The sequence below is a fragment of the Lycium barbarum genome, chromosome 1 (genome assembly GCF_019175385.1).
Source record: "Lycium barbarum isolate Lr01 chromosome 1, ASM1917538v2, whole genome shotgun sequence".
In the NCBI taxonomy this organism is placed as follows: Eukaryota; Viridiplantae; Streptophyta; class Magnoliopsida; order Solanales; family Solanaceae; genus Lycium; species Lycium barbarum.
Window position 1 is genome coordinate 100,928,802 of NC_083337.1, and position 9,498 is coordinate 100,938,299.

Below are 9,498 nucleotides of genomic sequence, written 5' to 3' on the forward strand. Positions count from 1 at the left end.
AGTGTTGTTTTAATATTCATTTGAATCACATACTGATGAAAAAGAAAACCACACTCTTAATTAAGGTAATTCTAACCTCATGTGTATCAGAATAATCTACTCCTACATTTGTATAAAGTCTTTGGCCATTAGACCATCGATATGATTTTTCTATTATTATTTTTTTTGTAAACGGCCGTTTACACCTAATAGTAGTTTAGGGAGTAAATCTGAATATCCTTGAAGACATTATTTCTCTATTAATCTTAGGATCATCTTTTAAATTCAAGTTAATGAGTATTTTATTTAATACCTCATTTTTACTTACTTCAATTAAGAAACTATAGCTTAAGAAGAAATAAAATGAAAATCAAAATTCGTCTTTCCGTCAAGTATCACAATGGGTTACTACTCTGTCAGAAGTACTCTGTCAGAAGGGATAGTAACATTACCTTAGATTAGTGTGTGATTAGGAATTTCTGATTTTATGTTGTGAACTTCCATCTTTTGAACAACCAATGAATTATGATTTCAAAGACTCGAAATCTTTAGATTCTATAATAACGTTAAACTCGATGTTTAATAATTTGTATGGCTTTGAGTTAACAACGTATTCCACAAATATACTTCTAATTTTTTATTTGTCCTAGTTTTATATTTTTAGGGCCAGAAATTTTATAGCAGGATAAACAACCTCATACCACCAAGAAAGTTTAAGTTAGGCTTTCTTCCTTTCCATATTCATAAACCTTCCTTTCCATATTCATAAACCTTAAAGTTCATTGAAGGTACTCTATTTTGCACAAAATAAGCTGTTACAAAGCTCTCCAACCCCCCCCCCCCCTCCCTCCCCCACCAACAAACACCCACCCTCACCCCCCAAAAAAAAAATGGCATCAACCATGTCTACCTGACGTATTTTTCCTTTCAACAAGATCACTCTGTAGCTGGGTATATGGTGCACTTGCCTGGTGTATCAATCCATGTTCTTCCGATTGAGAAGACGATAACTCCTTTTATATGGACTGTGCCATCTTGCTCTTCCTATCTCTTTCTAAAAGGACGAAAAAAATTGCTGCCAATCGTGTAAATATTCAAAATGCTTACATTTACACAAAAAATAAGGTGAAAAACCTGTTGAAACAATTCATTTTGCTCTTACACCCCCTAAAAATAAGCAAAAAAACAAATCGGGGGAACCAAGCACTAAGGAATTAGCTTTAATCTATGAAGTGGAAATCATAGAGGTGGATAGAAGTAGGATGACAAGGAAAACCCAAGGAAAAGAAGGCCTCCAACTGTTGCTACCGTCCGCTGTGAGATCCCGGATGCTAGGATGCTTCCACCCACCACCGCCACTGAAGTACATATGGTGTGTCCTATTATCGCCCCAACAGCAACTCCAATTGCACTTTTGTGTGTAGCTAGCTGCAAAATGAAATGGATATAAATCAATGAAACACTGCCCTTGAACTTTTATTGAAAACCCCGAAATCTATAAGCAGTTTATTGAGCTTTTTTCGCATCTCACGACGTACTGAGCAAAGGATAAAGCTACATGATGCGAAGCAAGATTGAGACAGATAGAATGTGAATGCTATTCTTGCTATTTGCTATAGGTATAGGTCCACACAAGCTGTAATGTTCTCTTCTATAATGATCAAAGACTAATGGTGCATATAAGAAGGTTTTAGGACCATCCCTGGTGCCCAAACTTATGCACCAACTCATTAACGTACAGACAACAGCACCAAGTCACAGAAGAGAAAGTCACAAGTTAATAGTTCAACCGTAGGTAGAAAGGTTGACATTAACGTTTCAAAAAAAGTTCACTATGTTCAAGCTTTTTAAGCTGAAAAGTTATTAACAAACAGATGGCCTAATTCTGTTCCTCGTGTCATGAATCAAATATCCAAAAAAAGACCCACACAAATGCAAAAACAAGAAAGAAGAAGAAACACTTGAAAACCGAGACATTAAGAAGCACATGACAACCGACATAGCATCCAGCTTTTTTACGAGCCACAGCAAAGAAAAGGAGTTGAAAATATCTTACAGCAATTGTTGCTATCTGGCTACGGTCTCCCCACTCTGCCAGAAAGGTCAAGATAAATGACTGCACAGACAACATAAGCAAGGGTAGGCATAAATTAGTTGTTCTGCAAATGTCAAGAATTTTGAGATTGTAACTAACTTATGGTGTCATAACCTCACAATGCAAATAACTCAAGGAGCAGCAAAATCAAAAATGGAAGGAACATTCAGGTTAATTAAGTGGTAAGAGAAGAAGGGAACTAAGAGTGGAGAAGATATATTAGCTGTTCTATGCTCCACCTTTTGGATGTAAGAGACTGTATTGACCCCAAAGTACCAAATGATTAAGTCCCTCCCCAACTGTTTTTCTGCACTTCACATCCTTGGAATAGATATCTAGCGTATCGCTAGGTAAAGTTAGAATGAGAGTGAAGGGAAGTTGTGGCAATTTTAGGTGGAAAGGTAAAGAGTTTGCAAGAAACTTTTGAGTGCATTTGAGAGCTCTCTTTCTGACCACTATTAAATCCCTCTAGATAAAACTTCTATGATTTCCCTATCCTTTTTTGCAATTTTTTGTTACTTCAACATCCTCCGACCAAACAACTGAGTGAAGAAACAAGTATTCATGTAATAACCCATATTAAATTAGGGGTTATTTTGGCATTTAATCAAAATAGAAAAAAAAATATATAGAAGAAATAAGTGGTACAAAACAAAAGAAAAGGAGGATTAAGGGTCCTTTAGGGAAAAAAAAAAGTAGGAAAAAAAAAAGAAGGAAAAAGAGATGTGGGCCAAGCCTACAAAAAGAAAAAAAAAAGAAAAAGAAAATAAAGAGTAAAAGGGAATAAGAGAGTCGGACGTGAATTGCAGAAGCAAAAGTAATAGAAGCCGAACAGAGGAAAAAATAAAAAAATAAAAATCGCAGTAGAAGAAAGGGAGAAAAAGAGAGGAAAAGAAAAGAGAAAAATAGGGATTTTCAACCCTAATCATCAAGGTAATGCTTCTAATCTTTTATTTAAGTTTATTAAGTAATTATGGGTGAATTTTTGTGGAGAAAACATGGGGGTATTTTGAGAAATTGAGAAAGTTTAGCTCTAGGGTTCTTTAACCAAAATCGTTGATTTGAAAGAGCAAATAGCGTCGGATTTTGGACTTCTATATATCGTTGGAATCCTCTCGTTAAGGCCTTTCCGAAAACATAAGTCTTGTCGGGTTTTGAACACATTGATCAGAGGGCGTTTTCGTCCTTTAAAATTTGACTTTAACCGTCTAAGCCTCTAAAAATATAGAAGTGATTTACCCTAAGGGTTTTAACCATTCTAAATCCGTTTTTTGTGTAGTTTGAGGCAATCCGGAGACTCGAGAACGCAGTTTTGATTTATTGGGAAGTGTGCTTGAATTGTGAATTTGAGGTAAGTGAGACTTTTTAAGCTTTGGGTACTTGCTTTTCAAAACCCATTTTAAAAATATGTTTTGTCTGCCTGGTCCATGTGTTGGGGCGATCGTGTGCTTGGCAGAATCGGTGGTCCTTAAGGCCAACCGCATATACTTTATTTTCAAATAATCTAAAACTCTCTTTATAAATTATTTTGTGATGTGATATAGCTGTGAGCCATGATATTGGGGCATTGTGTATGCTTCCCATAGCATTGTGTATGCTTCTTGATTATATTGGGGCGTTGTGTATGCTTCTCTTAGCATTGTGTATGCTTCTTGATTATATTGGGGCATTGTGTATGCTTCCCTTAGCATTGTATATGCTTCTTGATGATATTGGGGCATTGTGTATGCTTCCCTTAGCATTGTGTATGCTTCTTGATGATATTAGGGCATTGTGTATGCTTCCCTTAGCATTGTGTATGCTTCCTGACATATTTGGCACATTGTGTATGTTGCCGCGGATTCATAGTGTTGACTAATTATTTAACTGCCACTTATGACGGTTCGTAGTGTAAATTGTGTTGAGATATATAATATATTTGATAAACAGTGGTTTGAACCTTGGTTGCTATTATATAATGATATATTCATGTGCATAATATTTTTTGTGCTTGTTGTGTGTTTGTATTTTCTAACACTCGTTCCAGGAGTATTTGAAGTGGCGGATCGAGGATCTTACTGGGTTATATTTATGTATAACTCACTCCTTACCTGCATGTCCATGCAGATACTGTCGTTGAGAACGAGGCTGGTAATTGAAGACTTCGTGAGTGGATTTTGTTGCTGAGGTGAGCCACCGCATTGTTCGTGGAGGCAGCCATTTCAGCTTTATCTAGTTTATTTCCAGTTATTTCTTTTATTTTGGGTTTACATGCCCGATACTCAAACTCATGTAACTCTGTTAGATGCTCCATGGTCTTAGTGTGAGATGTGGGCTAGAGATTATTTTTTTTATCGTAGCGTTGATTGGTTTTCATAAATCGATTATGGATTTGGTGGGCGACTATTTCGCATTTTTATCATTAATAACGTTGTTGGACCTGCACTTATTTTCTTTTAGTGCTTTCGTAAATGGTTAAGATATGAAAATGTGGTTCGCCTGGCCGGTGGTGTGTGCTGGGTGCCAATCACGTCTAGGGGTATTTTGGGACGTGACAATTCATCACAATCAGCAAATAGAATTCCTAGCAAGGGAAATCTGACAATTTTGATTTTCCTCCTTTTTCCTACCTACTTAGGGAGCACAGCCTTGAGAAAAGCATCTTTCTCCAGGACTCATTAAAGCAACCGACGAAATTAATTGATCCAAAGAAAGGAGGAAAATATATTAACATTCACCTGGAAAAAGAGACCCCATCTATACCAAACTTCTTTCTTACATGACGGTTTAACCCAAATAGGAGAAATACAAAAATATCAGGACATTCCTTTAAAAGCTCAAGTGTACAGAGTACAGACATAACTCCAAATATATAGGCGTACAAAATCTGGAAAAGAAACGTCTGACTGCTGCTTTCCCCTGTCCAGCTTCAAGTTTTTCTTCAACCTGACATATTTCACATTCACCAAATGGTCCAATTTTCCAGCAAACCTGACAAGAGAAAAATCATAAGTACGAGTGCTCTAGAGTTTGACATAAAAGCCATATAGCAGATATCCAACCCCCCCCCCCCCCCCCCCCCCCCCCCCCCCCCGGCGGTCAACCTGTTTGTCATGTTCATGTATAGTAGTTCCAAAATATAAAACAAAGATCCGAATAGCCCTTGAATAGAGAAAATGAAACTTCACTGAGAAATCTCCACGTTGTCCAATTAGAATCTTGGATGACACTAAAATTTTCATTGAATTCTTGCTAAGATAAATATACCTCCTCTATTTCCTTTTTCTGGGAAGCTTTTGAATCTGATCTCCACGCAATATAGAGAAGCCGAAGCCCAAAAAAGGCATAAAGAACTGCCATAAGTTAAAATAAAAACTTCATACCTATCTCATCGAACAAATTGCTAGTATAGGTAAAAGAAAGTATAGAACGGAGAGTATCAGCTTCATCTCAACAGAAAATTGGGGAGATAAGAAAGAGGATAGAGTCACAAACAAAAGGATAAGAAAACAAAATGGCATCTTAAGAAGGAATAACGCAACAATATAGTAGTATAGCGGTCCAGGTAGAAATTAGTACAACTTTATGGTACATAGAGAAAGGACTTAGTTCTAAACTATTTTAATAAGCACGAAGGACAAACAATTCAAGGTCCTTGTCTTATGAGTCAAAGCAGATCTTATTGATGTCTAGAAAACAAAGATTGAGGGACCTGAAGGGAAGTATTCTAAATTTTTTAATAGTAATATAAGTTAAGAACAACCAAAGAACATTACAAATTTGATTAGACATTTTTCAGCTGACAAGTATCACATTTTAGGTAAATAAAATTATAGCACAACAGAAGCAAGTTATAAAACGTAAAATGAACTACCTGTAGCTGCACTGTTTGTATGCTTCCTTGATATCAAATTTGGCACAATCCTACCAAGTCCAGTAGACAGTATCTACTTGCATGAAGAGAAAACATAAAGTTAGAACTACCTCCAATGATATATTATCCTACTAGATGAATAAAGAAGAACAGAACACTGTCAATGTAGGTGCTACGACTGAACATAATAAAACAGAAAAAAAATAGTTTCTCTAAGAACCAATACAGTAAAGAAGGAGATTCAATCACTTACTGTCATAACAAACAAGGCACTGAGTGCACCAGACAAAACAATTGACTTGGGGTGACGCATTGCCATCAGAGCTGCTATTATGAATGTCTCATCACCAATCTAGCAGCATAGTCATTCATAAAATATTTATCAATGACAGTAACGCAATATCCGGGAAAGACACTGCCAAAATGAATATTTCATTGCCAAACTGCATTTGGATTGAGAAAAAACATTCATGTGAATATAGCCAACCATCTAGTTGTTTCAGTTAAACATGTTTCAGTGAGTAACCATATCCTCCGTTTACTCTTTCTCATACAAAAACATTATTACATGGAGAAAATAACCATTGCAAGCAGCATTTAGTCTAAAAACCTTGTATGGTGGAAAGACCCCAAAAATAAGCCGCAAAGAGATCCAAATATCAACAGAAAAATGCACACATCAAACACGTTTAACAAAAGACTATCAAGTTGAGCCACTAACCTCACTGACAAGGATCATGGAAAAACTAGCAAAGAAGGCATCAAAGATCCCAAGTCCAGAGCAACATCAACAAAATCAAGATCATTGTCACCCCTTACAACACCAGTCTTAAGTTTTTCAACGATAATCTTCCAAACAAAATAAATGTAAAAACTCATTAAAAATTAACAAACATATTGTGCTATCACTAGGATAATAGTCAACCAGCATCTTAACAAGTCTTTAGTAACAACTAAGTCACCGTAGAAGAACTCTAAAGGGAAAGGAGCCAGCACTTAATTATGGCAGCTTTCCACCATCATACTGAGATTTTAGTGTTCGGCTTAGAGACCATAACGATCTTCCCATCAAAGATCTTGTTTTCAAATATAATAACCACAGAATAAGTAGCAACTTCAAAACTTCCAAATGTTTTAGCTTTGTTGAAGGCTTTAACAGTGTTGATAATGCCAGAGGACAATAAATTCCAGCGAAGCATGATGTGAGCAGTACTGTACAACACGTATGTATGTAGTGTGTATGCGCGCGTGCATGTATGTGTATATATATATAACATACCACAAGTGGGGTTAGGGGAGGTAGAGTGTATGCAGACCTTACCCCTACCTTGGGAGGCAGAAAGGTTGTTTCCTATAGACCCTCGGCTCAGACGTATATGTGTGTGTGTGTGTGCGCGTGTGTGTACCTGGGTAAATAACAATTACATGCGACTACAACATACCAAGAAGGCAAGAACAGTATATTTTTCTAAAATCCTAGTTTTGTATAATGGGGTATGCCTTTATATTTTTGTAAACATGTTACTTCGATGTCCTATTTTAAAGATCAAGATTTTACTTACAGAGGGGAGAGAGAGAGAGAGAAATTAGTATTCACCACCACAATATAGTGTTATTCAAAAGCTAGATTTAGAGGGAAAGACCGAAACAGATTATCAGACTTCTAAAGCACTCTTCAGACATATCTAAAGTGAATTCTTTTTCTTTTCTTTTCTTTTTCCAATCAATGCTGGAGCACATGGCTCACACTGAATGTTTTAGCTGTGATTCGGACCACCTAAGGTCTCCAGCTTGTCACTCTTATACCTCAACCACTTAACAGTTCACTTGTGTACAAGCTCTACGATGAATTATGCAAATTTAGCAATCCAGCCAAGGCACAATATTTGTACAAAGTAACAACAAACAACAAGATACCCAGTGTAATCCCACAAGTGGGGTCTTGGGAGGGTAGTATGTACGCAGACCTTAACCTTACCTATGTGGGATAGAGAGGCTGTCTCCCAAATATTTGTACAGAGTATAGGATACAAAAATCTGATCATCTATATACAAATTTTACCAATGTCAGTAGCTAAAGAGGAAGAAAGAATAGTAGACTCACTTTACTACGCCTACCGAGATCTTTGAGCCGTCCAACTGACTCCACTCTTTCATTTTCATCCTAAATTAATAGTATAGCATAAGCAGACATTAGTTAAAAAAAAAAAAAAAAGGCATATAACCTTAGCAGTGAAGAGAGTTTGGGCAACACCTGAGCAGAGATCAACGGGAAAGTGATAAGAAGTAAGAGGACTAGAAATGAAAAATTAGTCAACATATTTCTTGGGTTTGATTGCAAACCCATGGTGGTAATTGATTTTTAAGCCCAATTCTCGAGAAAGGGGGATTTTTCTTGAGGAGAGAAATAGGGTAATCGAGAAATAGGGTAATCGAGAAAAGGGAATTGGGATTTACACAAAAAGAGTTGTTAGGGAGAAGAATGGAGCATGATGGGCAATTGGATTAATCTCCCCAATACAGGCCTCCCCGAATGTAGTCCTATTCTAATTTACGGGAAAGGAGAAACAATTGTCTAATGAATTCAACATGCCTGTCCTAATTAGCTTGCATGCATTATCTAGGCCATGCCCTCTTCTTTTTCTTTGTTTTTGCTATTATACTCCCTCCATTTTATAATAAGTTGTTATTTCATCTTTTCATTTTGTTTCAAAATAAGTGATGTTTTGCATAACTAAAAAGACATTAATCTTTTTTTAAGTTTACCCTTATATAAATGAGTGAAATTTTACATAACCAAGAAAGCATTAAAGAGCTACTCCCTCCATTTCAAAATAAAGTAAATATTTTAGACTTCTTCTTTGGTCCAAAATAAGTGAATTGTTTGAAATTCAAGAGGTTATTAATTATATTTTTTCAAAGTTACCCCTCTTTTTGATGTTCATATCCCAACACTCACTATTTCAATTTTTAAGAAAAGTTTGGAGAAAGACGTAAGGTAATTTAGTCAAATAACCACTTCATTAATGATATTAATTAGATTTCTTGAGGGGTGTGTCGCACCCTAAAAATTCAATTACTGTATATAGAAATGGATGGAGCATTTCTTTTCAAGACATTTGGTTAAGGGTAAGTTAGTAAAAACACTTATTACTTTCTAGGAGTGAGTAGTTTTCTTAAGAGGTGTCCAAGTGGTTAAGGTTAAGGGTAGTTTTCTAAGAGGCGCTGCTATTTGGCACAACTCAAAATGGCACAACTTGGCACAATCTTATTAAAAAATCCTAATTATCCTTAATGAAGATTTGGTTCCAATAAGTGGTATTTCCCTCCAAATTATTTCCTTCAATTATTACACATAGCATACTTAAGCTTTTCATTCTTCCAATACCTAAAACTCATAAATTTATCTCCCTCTAATATTTTTATACTATAATTTATACATACATAGCATGGACCTAGAAAGCTTTTTTGGTAGGCTTCTTAGCTGACATTTGTTTTTGTTTGTTGTTTTAAGACTCTTTTGTTTTACGTTTCTTTTTGTTTGGTTTCCTAATAAAATATCCACTAAGTC

The 9,498-nt window shown here is 36.0% G+C and overlaps 1 long non-coding RNA gene and 1 pseudogene across 1 annotated transcript; one reads left to right on the forward strand and one right to left on the reverse strand.

Moving 5' to 3' along the window:
• Window positions 1-1,100: 1,100 nt before the first annotated feature.
• On the reverse strand, window positions 1,101-8,571 carry LOC132636410 (GDT1-like protein 3; annotated as a pseudogene).
• Window positions 2,508-4,472, forward strand: LOC132636417 (uncharacterized). The gene is made up of 3 exons (XR_009581253.1): window positions 2,508-3,007; window positions 3,354-3,425; window positions 4,181-4,472. It is a non-coding gene; the product is annotated as an uncharacterized LOC132636417 (long non-coding RNA).
• Window positions 8,572-9,498: the final 927 nt, after the last annotated feature.